This window comes from Corvus cornix, chromosome 3, assembly GCF_000738735.6.
Source record: "Corvus cornix cornix isolate S_Up_H32 chromosome 3, ASM73873v5, whole genome shotgun sequence".
In the NCBI taxonomy this organism is placed as follows: domain Eukaryota; kingdom Metazoa; phylum Chordata; class Aves; order Passeriformes; family Corvidae; genus Corvus; species Corvus cornix.
Window position 1 is genome coordinate 11,820,620 of NC_047056.1, and position 17,864 is coordinate 11,838,483.

A 17,864-nucleotide genomic window follows, 5' to 3' on the forward strand; every position below is an offset into this window, starting at 1 on the left:
TTTAACCTTCCTTTGCTACAGACATGATGTATATTGCTTTGACATGATTCCAAGTCACAAACATGCAAAACTCTGACCTATAAGCAAAGCAAATGGAAAAAAAAAATATTTATGAGAATAAAATTATGTGAGCCTGCGGGAAGGGGAGAAGGAAAATCTGCCTGTGTCATTTGCCTCCCCCTAGGAATTACTTTGGGAAAAATAGCAAAATGTTAATCTGGGGAGAAGGAGGAAAAGAAAAAGGTGTCCTGAGGTGCAAATTAAAAAAAATAAAAGGAGACAGCAGAAAATGTAATTATTTATTCGTGCTCATTTACGTGTCAGATGAAGCTGAAAGCTGCCAGATAGCTTCTTTTCGACAGCTTGGAGTTACTGTTGGGAACAGATCCATGTATGGAAGCAAAAGCAGAAAAGCATAGATAAGCTGAGATCCAGCTATGCAAACCATCCTTAGAGACACTTAAAGGACAAGCACCCCAGCTCCTTTCTTTCTGGTAAATATAGGGACACTATCATATGAGGGCTTTTTTCCATTCTGCATCACCCACAACTGCTGAGCCTCGGCTGGGGTAAGTGAAAAGCAACTCAGGCATTTCTTGGGAACACCTGGGGATTCGGTTGGACTGACATCCTGGGAAAAGCCGTAAATCTGGGGCAATGGGATGGCTCCAACAGCTGGATAATGGTTAAGCTCCCTGAGTAGGAAACATGACATATAACAGCTTTGCCGCTGGAGGGACAGGAACTTTCCAAGTGTCTGAAGGAGGCAAGAGAAAAATGTTGGAAAACAAGCGTTTTATCACTCAAGAACTGGATTTACAGACTGAGTGATGATAGAGCTTCAGTGGGCAGGGAGGATCAGTGGTGGTTGCCAGTGTCAGAGTCTCTCTGTGTTTCTATTTAGAAAAATTCATTTAAAAAGTCGAGGGCTTTTTCTTCCCTGCTCTGCGCTACTTTCGTTTTGAGAAACATGTTTCACTTGGGTTGAGCTGACTGGACATTAGGAAGAGCTCGTTGTAAATGACTGTTGTTTTTCTTGGCACTTGAAGGCAGTTTCCCAATGTTTCTCTGTAGATTTGAGGTTGATTACATCCTGTGCAAGGATTTTTGGTACAGTTTTAACAGTGTTGTGAAAGTCAGCTCCAGCAAAAACAGCTGTGTGCTATTGTGAATATTTCCAAAGCACTGAAGTAATACATCTCCTCCAAACCAGCACAGAAATGTGTCAGCTCTGGGAATTGGGCACTGTCAAAGAAACAGAGTATAGCCTTGGCAGAGAGGCTTTCTTCACCAAGTGCTTTGTTAAAAAGAATGAGAAAAAAGCTTTTAATAGCCTTGGCTTAAAATCTTGTTGGTATATGGTGGTACAGTTAAACATGAGGTTTTTCTTTAAATGCTAGTGAATGTCTTTAGGGTAACAGTTCATGTGTTTTCAGCTGTTAAAATGCTGTATTCATAGTCCCACTGCAAAGTTCTAGGTAAAGCTTTGGCATTTTTCAGGTGGTTAATAGACTGGAAAAAAAAATCAGAGCAGGTGAAGTGAAATTATACAGAAAGAACTGGATGTAATATCAATTGTAGATTTCCAGGGATATGAAGGATAATCGTCAAGGGAAATCATAAACATTTCCATTCATGAATGAAAATGCTTTCCCTTGTCCTTACACAAGAAGAACATAATGGAAGTGTTTGCATGTAACCCCATAGCAGAGTCTGCAGTTGAGAGGGCCCATGCCCTCATTTTCCCTTATTCAGCCAGCATTTCCACAGATTTTCCCACTTTCCTCAGTTTTCACACTCACTGAAATACACAACTTCTCTTTGTCTGGTTTCCTTTGTCTGTGCCAGGCAAACTTTGATTCTTTTGAGAGGTACCTTTTAAATACATGCCACCTGTCTGTAGAAATGCTAGCACAGAAATCAATCTTTAAATAATTGGGGTCAACAGATAGCTTTTAAATTGGTAGTGAGTCATTGACAAATAAACCTTTTAGCTGTTAATGCTATGAAATAACATTTCTGCATTTCACTCTTACTCAGATTGCTTCTATTTTCTACTGGGTATGGTCCTGGTTCATAGGTTGCTGTGAACCTGATGATTTATAAAAGTTCTTCCTCAGTTTTTCCTCTTTCCTCCCCATTCAGACTGTGAGCTTTCCTTTCCCCAGGAGAGACAAAGGCCAGCTGATATGTGTGGTCCCTGAGCAAGGCGTTACCCAACAGCTGTGCTGGGCAGGCCAGGAAGAGGATGGCAGGATGGAGCTGGAAAAGCTGGGATTTATTGAATTTGCTGTTTCCATTTGGTCCAGGGCCTGGGGCAGTGAGGCCTGGTAGACAAAGCCCTGGTGGCATGAATCATCTCTTGGTTCCTAGCCCCAAGGCTGCCTGTCCTTTGTGCACCCCTCCTCCTCTCCCTCTATCAGGAGCATTTTCAGGCAGGCTGTGTTATCAGTAATATTAATTACTATTATCAGTGTGCTGGCTATTATTAATATTTACTATTGATTACTCGTGGCTATCACCGGGATTTGTTCGGTCCCTCGTGCCGAGCTGATGGGATCTCATTCAGAGACCCCAGCCATTAATATAAGGAGCCACATAAAGCATCAGTGATAGTATCACTAACATCTTTTATAAGTGACTAGTCATGATGAGTGCTGCAGTCTCCGAGCATCCGCCGTGAGGTCCTCCCACGCTCCATTCTCTGCCAGAGTGCAGGCAGGAGAGGGGGAAGGGGGAGCTCTGCTCTTTCTCACCATCAGCCTCAGCAAGGCTGCCGAGCTCAGTCGGGGAAGCACATGCACCAGTAGGGAAGGATCGAGGGCAAAGCTGAGCTCCGTGCTTATTCCTGCTGGCCCACGGCAAGGGTAAAGCTGTCCTTGCCCCGGTGGTGCTTGGAGGGAGCAGGAAAGGAGCCAAAGGCACACGGGACTTCTAGATACGCTGGTGGCTTGTGTTCCCAAACCTTAGTGACTTTAAAAAAAGAAAAGCAACACACTTGGGTTTCAGACAACACGTCTGAAGAAAGTCTTTGCACCGGACATCCACACTTAGTCCTTGAATTCAGACTTTCCTGTGAGAAGGGAAAGCCACCTTTGTGGTCTACAGTGTGCCCAAGAAGAGAGCATCCCCAGAAAGAAATCAGAGAGGAGAGCTACACCCTGAATTCACTTAGTAAGGATTCTGTAAACTGGCTCTGACTTGAAGTAAACCCACTGTATATTCTCCTCTTCCAGACACCTCGAAGCTTTTATTGTTATTCCTGAAGGATGGTGTTTGGACACCATCTCTGTCTTTTCTCTAGGAAGTCAGAAGATTGGAGCAGATTCTGAGGACACGCTGACAGACTGATCCACTTCTCTGGCCAGATACACACTATTGCCTATGTCCCTGCAAAATGGGCTCTGTGCAATGGCTCCGCCTGCTCCCAGCCTTGAAACTTGCAGACATATTTGCCTGTTGGAGTCTGATTTGGCCCAGGAATTGAGGCCTCTTCAAAAAAAAATCTGAAAATGTCCAGCTCTCTCCCACTGATTTTTTGCAAAAACATCATCTTCCTACTCTTACAGGAAGAGGCAGCAACAAGACAGTTTTAAGCAGTGGTGGTGTTTTCTAACAATTTACAGGTAAAGCAGGGAATTGATGAGTGGACATTCACTCTAGAGCTGATCCTTTGGGGAGCTCACTATCATTCTGGCAACACATAGGGGAAAAACATAGCAACAATACAGTAAATCTGGAGGTCTTCAAAACTCAGTTTATTCCTATTTAGGGCTCTAACCATCACTGTTATCTAATCATAAATGTATTCTTTTTGCATGGGGTCACTGCAGGGCAAAGCTGGAGTTATTTTGATTTCTATTCTTCAACATATTTGGATTTCTCTTATATTTAAAGCTGAACTTCCTCCTAAGTTTGGGATGTTTGTTTTTAGGATCTTTCCCAAATCCTTGGAATGCTGAACTCTGACATTGCTATTATAAAATGCAGGTTTCAGTTTGTGATGTCTCTAGCTGAGTCTCTTCCAGAGACATAAGGAGAGAAGAGGGATACGGAGAGGGAGAGGGAGAGGGAGAGGGAGAGGGAGAGGGAGAGGAGAGGAGAGGAGAGGAGAGGAGAGGAGAGGAGAGGAGAGGAGAGGAGAGGAGAGGAGAGGAGAGGAGAGGAGAGGAGAGGAGAGGAGAGGAGAGGAGAGGAGAGGAGAGGAGAGGAGAGGAGAGGAGAGGAGAGGAGAGGAGAGGAGAGGAGAGGAGAGGAGAGGAGATGTGCATTTCACTCTGGAGGATTCCACATCAGTTTATTTATGGAGAAAGGTGGGCACAGGAGAAGGAAAATGCTAACAGAAGTGGTATTCTGGAAAATGTGAGTACTGGGTAAAGGTACAGTGGGAAGACTAGTCTGGATTCCATTCAGCTTAATGATGATTAATGACTTATCTGTACATACCCAAAAAGGACAAATGCTCAGGAATTTCTGCCAAGGAGAGCTGTTCAGGTATAGATTTTCTCCTGCCAGTGTGGGAGATTCAGCACTTGGGTTGCTTTACTCCCCATAGGAACACAGTGCATTGAACAGTATATAAAATCTTTTTCCTGCCATTGGTCCCCCAGGGCCTTCAAGCTCTGCTGAGGATGAGTTTCACCAGGAGTTTTGTCCCAGGTCATCCCACAGACCGCAGTGTGCCTTGGAGGCTGCAGACTCATCCTGCATGACACCACCACACATCATTTCCTGCTCTTCCAAAGAGATGTTCCTTCTCATTGGAACACCAAATTGGATTTTTTTGCCCTCTTATATAAGCAAAAGCAGGAAAATAGAGAAGAATGTAAAATGTAAAAATGACAAAACATGGGAAGTGCAGGAATGGGGCCTGCAAAACTATTGCTGCCTTTCTATGTCCCTCCAGGCAAAGGTTTCCTTGAGCCCCTCTTGGAAACAGCACAGGAAATGCTCCCTTCTTGTGCTTTAGGAATGGTATTCCCCAGTTTAATGCACCCACTAAAACCACTCCGTGCTGCTCCCTCTCCCCTCCAATTGGAAGCACAAAAGGCAAAGATCGTGGGTCGAGATAAGAACAATTTCCAGGAAACAGCAATGAGATATAAGAAAATGAGCAGTAACAGCAACAATACTGAATGTCAGAGGAGATAAAGAAAAGAAACAACTCGCTTAGAACCACCCCCCGATAACACTAGTACCTGATGGCTCCCTCAGCCACATTTTCTCAATCAGGAGGACCCCTTCTGCCTGGAAGAGCTTCCCTTCCCCCTGCTCCTGGCAACAGTGTGAGAGGGAACAGAATAACGTTTAGGTCCCAGCCGTGTCTCTTCCTGGCTACTACACCCCTCCAGACACCAAGGTCTCCCAGGCCACAGGGAGATCTCACCAAGATGCTGAGTAATGTTTAACAAGCTTTCGGAAGCAAGGGACAGCACATGAGCTCAGTGGAGCTGATGGAGGGGCTTGGCCCACAGTGATGTGCGCACGGTTTCAGCCTCAGACAGAGAAGCCTGAGGAGTCATGAAGCAGCTGATGGGACGTGCTGGTCCACCTAAGTCAGCTCTCACCACCCTCAGGATTTCTGCAGGGGCTTGGGGTTTGATGGAGGAGTTGTATCTCTTGCCCTAAAACCTCTTCACCCTTCTAAACCTGCTTGATTTGACATCTGTTTCTAAAAGAGGCAACCATGCATCCAGGCTTTAGTGTGGGAACAGGGATCCCATCTCTTTGAAAGAGCCCCCTCCCAGCATCAGCATTTGCCATATCTGCACACTGGAGCAAGGAAGCAAAATCCAAGGTGACAACTACTAACCCAGCCTCTAATTCCCAGCTCATTGCTTCTGCTGCAGTCTGGCAAGCACGATAGGAGAAATATCCCATGTTATTATTTTGGCTTACGGAAAGGCTCCAAGCAGGGATCTTATGCTTCTGCCCCAAACGCAGCAACAAACTTCTGGATTTGCTGCCGGTGTGCCGAGACTGCCAACATGTACACAATAAAAGTAAACCCTTCCTGTGGCCACAGACCACAACATGCTGGTGAGCCATGGTATTATCCTGTTATTTAGTGAGTCATCCTTGCTGCTGAAAAATACACACAGCCCAGTTAGTTGTTAACAATAACACTGGATGTGAGAGACTGGTGTTTGTTTTACTCCAGTGTAACTTATTCCATATGGTCCTTTAACCATGCTAAATGTTACGTCGCTTTGGGCTGCCAACTATTATTTCAAGATGAACTCCCAGATCTAGAACACGGCTACTTGAAGCTAGGCTCTGAGAAGCATTTTCTGTCCAGGAAAAGTGCCCAGTTCAGGAGCAAAACAGATGTTCTGGATTGCCCTATCTTGATCTGGATAAGCAGGTCCCCATTTTTACTGAGTGTCCAGAATAGTGACGTTTACTGCTGCTCTGCTGCCTGCTGTGACATCTTTCAGATGTAAGCCACATGCACAGGGCAGAAGCCATGCCCTGACCAGGGAGATAAGTTTAACTTCTAGCATTTACTTCTTATGCATGTCTTTCCAAGTTGCTGATGAACCAATTCTTTGTGGAATCCTAGTGTGTTTTCCAAATCTCCTTGGTAGCCTTAATTCATGGGGAAAATACTGCAAAAAGAGAGATATGCAGCCGTGAGAGGTGTCCTCACTTCGCTCTCTGGCTACATTACTCAAAGGTTTAGCACAACAAAGTCCAGCACCACAGTGTATCCTTGAGTTCCTGCCACCACAGTGTATCCTCGAGTTCTGTCCTGGACTTAGTCCACAGCACTGCTTTGAAAACAAACACATTAAAAAGTTTCTCTCCTCACTAGGGGTGTTCCCCAGGCCTCAGTATTGTGATCAGTCCTGTTCATTTATTTAGGAAATGGTGGAATCACCATTCCTGAAGGTATTGAAAAGACGTGTAGACTTGGTGGCTGGGGACATGGCTTAGTGGTGGACTTTGGTGTGTTAGGTTAACAGCTGGACTCATGATCCCAAAGGCCTTTTTGGACCTAAAGCATCCAGTGATCCTACTTTTTTAGCCGCTGGTTATGGAAAAGAGATGCTCCACAAAGCATCTTTCTTGATAACTGAGAGATTTGCCTTTTGGCTTGAGTTGATTTGATCTGAAGTGAAGTTCTGAGAGTGAGAGTAACCAACACAGAGCTTTTTAGAGCCTTGCTGATAACCTCACCCTTCCCCTGAAGTGTGACATATGCCCAAATTAATCTTGACAAAAGAGTTAATCTTGAATGTTCTCTGCTGTGAGTGTGTATGAGGACCATGGAAATGCGTGTGGGGATCATGTGGAGGAGGATGGTATGTACAGGATGTGAACCTTTTATTGTCAGAGAAGAAATATCTTTGTACTGCTTGCCACTGAAAATCTGCTTAGTGGACAATGATTTCTCTGTTAAGTTATCAATCACTGGTTAAGATTAAGGACAAATCACGACTATTTTAGAAAAATGAGTCAGACCCATTCTAGATTCTTAAAACCTCCAAAATAAATCACCAAAGACCCACCTGAGGATCCATAAATTGGTGAGAGTCCTTGCATTTTTAGAGGCCAGGACAAGTCTGTCTGTATGTGCACCTTCTTCATGTGTACCTGGAAAGGGCCTTAAGGTGTTAAAATGCCTGAAGATGTGCCTCCACAATAATGCACTAAAAAAGTATGCGGCCTTTTACCCTTAATTTCAATGTCCTTACCTTAAAACTAACCAGGCAGACTATTTTTGAGCATGCTTTGATGCACAGACCTAGAAGAATGCTACAAAACAAGACAAGTTTGTAGGCATTACAAGCTGTGCCACTGCCGATGTTTTCTAGACATTTTCTGTCCCTGTTGATAAGAACCTGCCAAATTTTAACATTCTTCTCCTTGAAACACACAGTCTGATCACCTTGAAACGTGCCTTGATGTATACAGCTTATGGAAAATCAGAGAACAAGACAATTTGGAAGGCTCTAACCCTAATAAAGTTGATGTTTTGCCAGCACAGATGCTCGGCCTTCATCCTGAGTTGTAACTTCATTTCTTGTCTTTGGTGTGGATGACGTTTGACGCACGTCCCTTCTTTCGTGGCAGTGTCTTATGCAGACACCTCACTTCAGCAGGGTCTTTGCCACGCAGAGCCATCTGCAGGAAAGCCCTGTGCTGAGTCAGGCTCTCCCAGGAGCTGGGGGTGTGCTGCATGTGGCAGATGTTTGTGACCTGACTGACTTCAGGTACAGCCTCACACCTACGTCGCTCATTTGTCACATTGCCGTAATTAAGCATGCAGCTGACCAAAGGCCCCAGATCAGTCCTGTGTCACTTGCTTTACCTTGTATTTTGGTTTTGCCACTTTTATTCTTCCCAGGTTCTGCTTCTTTATCCAGTCCCTCTGCCCCAGACAAACCCGTGATTAAGCTGGTACCTTGCCTTTGTTAGAGGCAATGTTTGTCTTCTGTGCCATTTTTCCTGCTGCTGTCTAGTCAGTGTAGCTTCTGATCAGACATGGTCGGCTGCATGTACATCACCCCTCTTCTTACAATCTGCAGGTTCTGGTAGCTTCTCATACCCTTATTTCATGTTGTTAGATAGCCATAAGTGAGGGTTAACCAAAGATACAGTTTTCACAGAATCATGGGATCACAAAAGGGTTTGGGTTAGAAGGGAGCTTAAAGATCATCCAGTTCCAACCCCCCTGCTATGGGCAGGGACACCTTCCAGGAGACCAGTTGGCTCCAAGCCCCATCCAACCTGGCCAGGAACACTTCCAGGGATGGGTCATCCACAGCTTCTCCGGGCAACCTGTTCCAGTGCCTCACCGCCCTCACAGTAAAGAATTTCTTATTAACATCTAATCTAAATCTCCTTTAGTTTAAAACAATTAGCATTGTTCTATCACTGTCTGCCTGTGCAAAAATGGCTCTCTCGTGAGTATGCTGGCATGTGAATCACTCTCTTTTGTACACTTTTAAAATTAATATTGTTGCTGTTACCATTCATTTTCTTATCTCTCTGCTGTTTCCTGTAAATGGTTCTTATCTCAGCCTGTGATCTTTGCCTTTTGTGCCTCCATCTGGAGCGGGGAGTGGGAGCAGTGAGTGGCTTTAGTGGGAATAATAAACTGGGGAATACCATTACTAAACCACAAAACCCAAGTGGGATATACCATGGGCTTCAGAGCAACAATCAGCTCTCTTCTCTGCAGTCCTATGAGCTAAATGGCTCATCCACCCAGGAAATTGGCTGCCAGCCTGGAATGAAGGTCAGTCTGCTCCCAGGTTGTGTGAAATTGGATAGTATTGCCACCTAGACTTCGCTGTGCTCTCCCATCATGGCCTGATTTCCAGTGCTCTGACTCTTCTGCAATACCAAATTTTTGTCCAAAGCCTAAGTGTGTGTCTTCTTTCCTTTCAGCCTAATCACAACCTTGCTTTTTCCTTTGTGATGTGCTGGATGACACCTGATTGTTCATCTCTCAGATACATCTTTCTGGTGAAATGATGTTGAGAACTAGATCACCTACACCTGATCTGAACTCAACAGAGGTTTGGTCATCCTTATCTAAAACCCTTTCAGTGATAAAATACATGCTTCTCCCTCTTTACAGACAACCCAGCTGCCTACACCATTGCTCTCATGGCTATAGAAAGTTTTTCTTTGTGCCAAACTTCAGTGTCCCTGCCTGGAGTTTAACCCCCGAGTTCTTATCTTGTCAACAGGAGGAATGGAAAGCATCTACTCTTTCAGATGTGCAAGGATATATGTCTCCTCTTGACTTGTCAGTTTGCATTCCTGCAATGTTTCCTCTTGAATCATTTCTTCTAGACCTCCCACTTCTCTTATTTCTTCTGCAGCTTTTCCCTGCTTTCCTGATGCCACTGGTCATATAAATACAGCTGTTAAGTCTGGAATCTACCGATGGCAAATAAAATCCAGGTACTGTTAGCAGCCCTGGCACAATGACCAAAATACGACACTGGCATCTTGAGAAGCAGGGGGCAGAAACTTTCTGAGTGGCTGAGGTGCACATGGAAGGGAGCTGAAAGAAAAGGGAAAGCCTGTACTCCCATCAGCCCTGTAAGACACTGCTCTACCAAACACACAGCTGCCTACACACCAGCAAACTGGTTCTACAGCCTCCGAACCAAAAGAGATCCCAGAGAAGCTGGGCACAGCTTCCCATAAGAGCAGGAGATTTCCATAAGGGACTTGGGCATTTCTAACCATGAGGCAGGTGGCAAAGGGGCATCTTCAACCATCTTAAAACATCATCAGAATCCAGAAAGACAGGATAAAAATATTCAGCTTTTAGACAGGCCATGTTTGAAATTCCAAGGGGGAAACAGACTAGCACGTGACAGCTTGGAAATTTGAAAGGAGAATCCAGTCTTACAAATGGTGCAGTTTCATTTCTCCAAAGTGTCCAGCAAAATCCCCAAACCCATAACCACTAAGCAATCAGGAAGTTACATCTGGTTTTCTTGTTTCTTTTTTCCTTTTTCTTCTTTTTTTGTGGGTAAATTCTCTTTACACGCAGGGCTCCAGTTCCTACGTTTAGGGCATGCAGCATTGGTTTCTGCCTCAGTACTGCTCGAGCCTGCAGCACAGAGAGGATAAGCATTTTTGGTTCATACATCTTCAGAAGAAAATAGAAGAAATAGAGCAAACTGTGCCAAAACAGCAAGATCTGTGTGTGCAGCAGTGTGAGTTCCTGGCCAGTGGACTAAGCTGTGAGGAAGGAAACTGGGATAAGAACCCTGCTGCTGTCTCAGCTCTCCCAGGGGGGAAAGTCAACCAGGAGCAAGGACACAGGATTTCTGCAAGGTGCCTTGGGAAGACCAAGGAGCACAGGAATTCCAGCCACATGGGTCCTTGTGGCCTAAAATTGACTGATAACAGCAGACAACATGTTCCCCCGTCCCCAGGACTCGAGGACTCATCTCTGGCAGAGCTGTTCTGTGCTGGAGGGACACCTCACCAGGCAAGGCCACTTGGAGGTGAAACAAGGCAGAGCTGAGGCAGAGGCTGGTAAAGCCAAAGCAGCAAGGAGTCAGGGAACATTTCTGACCACCCTCAAGGACAGCAGATTAGACCCCACTGCAGCAAATAAATTTGCCCTTTAGGAGAAGTCATTGCACAACCTCTCTCTCTTCTGCAAGGTGTTCCACCAGCTTTCTTGACGTGGAATACATAAATGAAATAGAAATAGGGTGCTTTGTGCAGCTGAGGCCAGTCACATCTCACTTTCAATAAAAAAAGGCTATTTTCCCTGGAATACCCAGCCTTGCTCAAGGCTGGCAAACAGATGATACAGAGGAGGCCAAATTACTTTCATAACTAGGGGCCACAGCCAGAGCCATGCACTACATCTGATTTGCCTTGTGCTTCCCACTGGTAACTATGGGAACCTTGCACATGGATCAAAGGAGGAATGGGGACAGAGCTGCTGAGGAAGCATCACAGTCCCCAATTTGCAGGACACAGCTCCCAGACCATGCCACATGGTACTTGCACTTCTGTTTTTCTGGAAGTCCCAGCTCCTGAAGTCATGTGATTACTATTTCATCACTCTTACGGTTTTTCAACTTGCTTCTGGTTGCCAAGTAAATCGGAAAGCACCAAAGTCTAGGGTTCAAAAGCAGAAGACAAATCCAGAGAACATGTTATTTGCTACTTTTTAATTCCGTACTTGGAGGGGGGGATTCTTTTTTTTTAACCAAATTTTTTTCCAGGCTAGGACAGCCTTGGAATGGTGGTGAAGAGGGCTGGAGTGTCAGGTGGAGAGTGCTTGTGCCTATTCGGTGGCAGCGCTGCCCCAGGGCTGCCACACTGCTCTTCCATGGCCCCATGCAGGGAAGCAGCAGAGTCACTGGGCTATGGCTTTCACTGGGAAACACATCTCAGTTAACCTTGCATCTGCATTTTTAGTCCCTGTGTTCTGCAGCCCTGTAACAGCAAAACAAAGCTTCATTGGTGTCATGGTTTTGCCGGGAAAAGATGCTAAGGGACAGCCAGTTCAGCAGGGGTCACCTGGTCCTTCATTTTCCAGGGATTCAGTGACTCCAGCTAGGAGCTGGTTCTTGCCTGAGAAGTGGAAGTGAGATGCTGGTATTAGCATGCACTGCTGGTGAGACAACTGACAGCTGCCAGAAGGCTTTTTTGTTTCCACCCCTTTGAGAAGAGTAAGCAGACAGTTTGCACCTTGTACATCTCTCACAATAAGCCCAGCTGCTGAAGTCATTCTGTGCACATATTGAATTTTTCCTGTGTATGCCTGGTGACCAGAAAGCAGGGTTGTTTTTTTTTTTTTTTACAAAGAGAAAAGTACGACTGTGAAGCAGAATTTGAAGAGAAGAATGTGTGGTTTGTTTTTCAGCCTAGATGTTTGCAAAATATGTGTAACTCTCCCCATTTCCAAGCTTCCTAAATTCACATCCGGCCCCTCTAACTACTCCTTCTTTCAGTCCCCATGCAGCAGGTGGTTTCCAGTGCAAATATACTTTTGTGTCTGTAACACATAAGCAGCACTCTGCAAAATTTGGCTAGTCAATGCTTCTTCCAGGAAAGCTCTCTCCCAAGCTGTGAAACGCTATGCTCATGAATTAGTGCTCTGGATTTATTGTTTAAACATGCATAAAGCACAGCACAGAGCAAATATCCGGGGGGAAGCTCGAAAGTGGCACAGGCTGGGCTTCTCCAGTTACCTCTGCAGGCTCCCAGAGCAGAGGAGTGACAGCAAATCACATGCTACCGATTTTTCACAGGTGTGCCAAAACACTCCATCAAACCCTGCCTCCACCCTGGGGTGCAGTCTGTGCTCTCAGTTTTCCAGGGGAGAAGATACCTTTCTCATCCAAGCTCCCTGGCTGGCTGATGGACAATTGTCATGCAATCAGGCCTCCACAGGATCATCAGAACTCAGACTGTGCCAGGTACTTGGACACACTTAAGGAGGCACTGCCTAGAGAGCTCAGAAAGAAATATACTGATGTCCAGCACACAAAATTGCCCTTCCTACTCACTGCTGTGTCCCACTCCATCTGCCACTTTTCTAAATGCCTGATTTATCCCCCTAACAGCAAAGGCTGGTTTGAAGGTGTCAGTGAAAGGAAGCGCTCAAGTGGCTGGAAAAGATGTTTCTAAGCATCTTTTTTAGAAACACCACTCTCCAGGGATCTCCAGGTCTCTGCCAAGAACACGCACAGGAGAGCCAGAGAACGTTCAGGGAGCGCATGCTCAAGTCTGCTGCAGTGAGGAGCAAAGACAGATGGATGGCAAGCAGAGGTGACAACCCATCTGCTTCTGCAGGACCTCTCTGGCATCTCCCGAGGGACTCGAGGAAAACCATGACCAGAGATAACCAGCCAAAGCAGTCTCACTAGTTATCCTCCAGCATCATCTGAGACCAAAGCATTCCATCGAGGAGATGTTCCAAAGAGGGACAAGGGTGGTAGGACAGCTCCTTGGAGATGAACATGCTTTGGCTGAGCTGAGCATTGCCCCGGCCTCTTGTCTCTTACAGGGAATATAAGGCAGAAATTTTTCAAGCAAGAAGCACCTGAGGCTCTGTGTCCCCCTCCTCTAAGCTGTGCAGCAGTTCAGACGTCTTTTTTCACAAGGCACTGAGCAGAGAATTGGCCTGCACCATTCTGTCCTGTGCTCAAGGCTCTGCAGTCCACTAACCCCACTCTTCACCAGGAGAAATTGCCTTTGTGCTCTGCACACACAGACAATACCCAGAAACCTCCTCCAGCAACTGCAGAGAGATGCAGGCTGCTGTCGGAGAGAGCTGTGGGTGGGCATGAATGAATGAAGGAATGAATGAGCCACTCGCTACTATTGGCATGAGAATCTCCATGATTTTGAGACGAGTAATTAGTGGTTGTAAGCATGGTTGCAGTGGTAGGTGTTCACTTGCACGGCTGCAAAGAGTGACAGGGAGGTAAAGGCAGCTGGAGCAAAGTGCTGCCTCGCCCAGCACAGTCCAGGCTGCAATCTGGAATGCCGAAGCACAGATGTGCCCACACCGTGACAAAACTTGCTGTGTCAGGACATGAGCAGTCTTGTTGCATTTCTGCCTAGAGCATCAGGCAGAGCACAGGAGCATTTGCTCAGCTTGCCCAGCAGATTTCACAGCCCGTGCAGAGCTCCATTCTGTCACAGCCACCACTTCAGCTAGCTTGGCTGAGAAAAAGCAGTGTGAACTATGGCCACTGCAGTGGGGAGCAGTTCTGGAACACAGCATTTTCTCCCAGCAACTGGACTCACTGTCTCTCCCACTCCCTGACTTCCACTTTTCCCTTCAGAGCCCTGCTCCACCTTTCTCTTGGAGGCGGTAAGAAATGAAGGTCTAAATGTGCCTGGAAAGGGGTGTGTGAGGGACTGGGGAGTGGAGCACATCTTCTCCAAGCCTCCCAGCCTCATATTCTTCCTAACCAGTCACTTTTCAAGCAGACAGGTGAAAGCTGCTCTCACGTTCAGGTGGGATAGTGCTGCTTCACCTTTGCTGTCCCAGTGCCATTAAGGCTGGGGGGGTACAAAGGGTTCATGGACTAATGGGCATCACCACAAGCACTGACAAACTCTTGTTTTCTTCAGCTCCCTTGGAATGTCATGAAAATCCCACAGCTGAAGCAGCCTTTCTGAGGGTCTCAGCAGGAGGCACTGGGAGACAGGAACACGCACTGCAAGCTGCAGAGAGAGGTGAGTTGGGAGGAACCGTGTGGGTGCCTGGCTCCTCAGAGGGCAGCTCACCAGTGGGTGCCCATTAGCACAGTCCTGGTGATCCACAGGAGTTGGGTACTGTATTCACTGAAAGAGCTGGGAAGTAGGTCAGCAACATTACTGAGGGAATTAGGGACTTTTAGGGAGAACTCCATGACTAAAATTTGAGTTCCACTGCTTACTGATGCAGTGATGGGATTGCAGCGTGCGGGGTGAAAAGCACCAGCAGGGGTTGTGTTTGCTGCAACCATGCCAAATTTTCCTGCTCACACTATCCTTTCGCCAATTTTTCCTGCTCACACTATCCTTTTCCCATGCCAGCTTGTGCAGCGCCTTGCATCCTGCAGCCACTGCCAAACCAAATGCCACTGATACACATCCACTGCTCTGCTCAGGGCCTGAGCTCAGCACAGCACTGTGCATGCTGTACACATTTAGCTGTGCTCATTTTATATCAATGGCCCTGCTGGGAGAATTGAGTACCATCAAAGTACCACACATGGCTAGATGCAAACTTATCCCTCCTCTAAAGAGCTTTAAATCAAAAGAGGTGAGGCAGAAAATCAGAGTTAGCTATTGGACACAAAATCATGGGTTTTTTCTAAACCAAATTCTTATATGGAAATGCCTTTCATTCCACATGTAGGCAATAAGCTCTTAAACTGAGACCAAAACTAAATAATATCCATAACTGCTGCAACACTAATTACAAGTAGCTGGTTTTTTGGTTGGTCAGCTCATCACAAAGTGCTTTACAAAGTGGTTTTGTGACATTATCCTTGTGACATTTTGTGACATTACCCCTCATGTTGAACAGAGAAATTTGGTTTTCCATCTCTGCTGGTGCAAAAATCTTTAAAAAAAAATTGAAAATTTTTTGAAAGCAAGTAAGAAAAGCACAGTGAAAAAAGGTAAAATTCCAGGTTGCTGTCTTGCCAGTGGTGACTAAAATTACAGGCGCAGCTGAGAAGATAAGAGGGAGAGGGTGTAAGAGGGTGCAGGAGCTAAAACAACGTCTCTGCTTCCCCACAGTTCTTGTTGCACCTGAGGATCTGGGCACAGAGGGTTCGTCAAGGTCGCTGGGTACTTGCACACCAGTGTGTGAGTTATTAGCTCTGGTCCTATTTTAAGTTCCTAAAGTCACAGAGCTTTGCCTGGAGGGTGGGACAACGGGTTCATCTGCTCCTTGCTGGAGTCAGTGAAGGGTGGAGGAGTCATTCAAGCATGGTGAAAGGGGAATTGCCCACAGGAAGGACATTTTGGTCAGCCGGAGGTGCAGCAAGTCCTTCTGTGCCATGCTGCTGCCTTCCTGCAGGACCTCCCCGAGCACGATGACCCTCCTGTGGGGACAGCAGGCTCTGTGGGTTCAGGGCTGACCCCTTTGCCAGATGTGAGGGCACTTCCCAGGAGGGTCCTAGCTGACACATACGCTCCTTGCCTGTCACCCCATGTCCTCTACTGACCCCTGCCACAACTTTGAGGATATAAGAGGGGAGTGAACGTTAACCCAAGGCCCCTCGAGATTCTCCTGACCTCTTGCCTCCCCACAGCTGCCATGGGCAACACTGTGGGGCACGGGGACAGACACAGCAAGGCACTCCTTGTGCACACACACACACACACACACGTTTCCCTTCTCTCCATCTTTCCCAGGGCTCTCTCCCTCCTGAAGGGAGTGCAAATGGGTTTAGGGTCGCCCTGGCAGGCTGCAGGTCGGCCAGGGGATGCGGGCAGGAGCTGACCTGCCAGGGTGGGATGGGCTGGGCTGGGCTGGGCTGGGCTGGGCTGGAGGCAGGCAGGAGGGTATGGATGGGGACTGTCCCGGCCAGGGCAGAGCACGACAGGGGACACGCAGGGTATGAATGGAAACTGTCCCGGGCAGGACGGGCAGGGCTGGGGGCAGGCAGGGCAGGGCTAGGGACTGCCCCAAGCAGGGAGGGCAGGGCTGCTGGGGGTGGGTCCGCGACCAGCCCTGCCTTTCAAAGTCCTTCGATCCGAGGAGGAGTTCGGGAAATTTTTCCAGCAGCGGGAGGAGGAGGAGGAGGAGGGCTGAAGCTGCTCCCCAGGAGGAGGGACGGCGGGTCTCTCGCTGGCCGCGCACCGCGGCGGAGGGATGCGGAGGGAGGGGAGGCTGCCTGCGGGGCGGGCCGGCTGAGCGCATCCCCGGGGCGCCTGTGTGTGTGTGTGTGCGCGCGCGCTCCCTCCATCCATCCCTCCATCCCTCCCTTCCTTCCTCCCTCCCTTCTCCCTCCCTCCCTCCCTCCCTCTCTCTCTCTCCCTCCCGCCCGCCGCCGCGCCGCAGCCGCGCACCGGGGCTCCGCCGCCCGCCCCGCCGCGATGCCCCGCCGCTGCTGAGCCGGCCCCGGCGACGCCCGCTCCTGCCCCCCGCCAGGTAGGACTGCGACCGACCGGCCCCCGCCCCGACCCTGCCCAGCCTCACGCTGCTTCCTACACCGCGATCCGAGTGCCGGGCGAGACTGCGGGGGGGAGCGGCATGGGCGACCCGGAGCCGTGTGGGAGCCGATGGGGAGGCGGCGGTAGGATGCTCACACTCACACGCGCCCCGGAATGCTTTCTACAACCCAGCCACGACACCTCTAGGCAGGCGAAGGGGCTCGCCGCCCTCCCCACCCGGCCAATCGCGACATGTCGCGACGGGAGGCGCGGCTGCGGCGGGGGTCGCTTGCCCCTTAGCCCGAGAGCCGGGCATTGCCGGGCAGGTGGGGTCGGGCAGGGCGCTGAGGCAAATCTCCTTCCCCGGGGGGCTCTCGGGCACATCCCCCCGTGCGCGGCGGGGTGCGGTGCCTCCGCCTGGCGGGGCTGTGCGTGCCTCCCGGCGGGGCTGCTTTTCCTGCCTTGAAACGCTTCCCGAGGTGAGTGGTCGGCGGCACCTGCAGCCACGCTGAAATTCCCGTCTTCGTCTGGAGCAGCGTGCGTTATTGAGGGCTGGCATTAAGCAGAGCTCATCACGTAGGCTTTGTCTAGGTGGAAGCATGGCTGGGGCTCTTCCGTCATCTTGAGTTTAATTCTTTATTCACAGCCTTGTTGCTTCCTTCCCCGCCGAGCCGTGCAAAACAACTCCACACTCTGCTCTGTCTCCAAGGCGAGAGCAAACTGCCAAAATGTTGCAGAAATGCAGCAAGCACTAGGGAGGACTG

General features: G+C 48.2%; 1 protein-coding gene across 10 annotated transcripts in view; it reads left to right on the plus strand.

Annotated features, from left to right (window-relative positions):
- Positions 1 to 477: 477 nt before the first annotated feature.
- The window catches only part of SLC8A1 (solute carrier family 8 member A1), a 132,020-nt gene continuing 114,633 nt past the window's right edge, over positions 478 to 17,864 (plus strand). For 9 of the 10 annotated variants that reach the window (XM_039568483.1, XM_039568487.1, XM_039568485.1 and 6 more), the window contains exon 1: positions 17,045 to 17,098. The gene's annotated coding sequence lies outside the window, so the exon portion shown is untranslated. Of the gene's footprint in view, positions 570 to 14,580; positions 14,686 to 17,044; positions 17,099 to 17,864 lie in introns of those variants that run through there. The other variant, XM_010411036.3, reaches the window with a different exon arrangement.